Genomic DNA, 794 nt, shown 5'->3' with positions numbered 1-794 from the left:
ATTTTCAGAGTTCATTTTGTACTGATTTTCAATTTCACCGTCATTTAGCTCCCTAAACAAATCGGTAAATGACTGAAAAGCAGCAAATGATGTCAGAACGTGTTGGAAATTGATGACGTCGATTTGAATGATGCATACTGAACGCAAAAATAGGCTGGAGTTCAAATAAGTTTAAAAAACATTGAAGTGCCCGTGTAATAGATGAGTTCTCATCCGAAACCCTGATACTCCGAAAGAGATTGTCCAGTTTGTACACGAGGTGCGTCCAGTTTTCGCCGTGACCCTCTCTACTCTTTTGCACATGCTATGCGGGCGAAATGATGATACCATGGCAAGTTCCAACATTTTCAGAGTTCATTTTGTAGTGATTTTCAATTTCACCGTCATTTAGCTCCCTAAACAAATCGGTAAATGACTGAAAAACAGCAAATGATGTCAGAACGTGTTGGAAACTGATGACGTCGCTTTGAATGATGCATACTGAACGCAAAAATAGGCTAGAGTTCAAATAAGTTTAAAAAACTTTGAAGTGCCATTGTAACAGATGAGTTCTCGTCCGAAACCCTGATACTCCGAAAGAGATTGTCCAGTTTGTACACGTGGTGCGTCCAGTTTTCGCCGTGACCCTCTCTACTCCTCTGCACATGCTATGCGGGCGAAATGATGATAGCATGCCAAGTTCCAACATTTTTAGAGTTCATTTTGTCGTGATTTTCAATTTCACCGTCGTTTAGCTCCCTAAACAAATCGGTAAATGATTGAAAAATAGCAAATGATGTCAGAACGTGTTGGAA

The sequence above is a fragment of the Triticum aestivum genome, chromosome 5D, assembly GCF_018294505.1.
Source record: "Triticum aestivum cultivar Chinese Spring chromosome 5D, IWGSC CS RefSeq v2.1, whole genome shotgun sequence".
Classification (NCBI taxonomy): domain Eukaryota; kingdom Viridiplantae; phylum Streptophyta; class Magnoliopsida; order Poales; family Poaceae; genus Triticum; species Triticum aestivum.
This window is presented reverse-complemented; position numbering follows the sequence as displayed.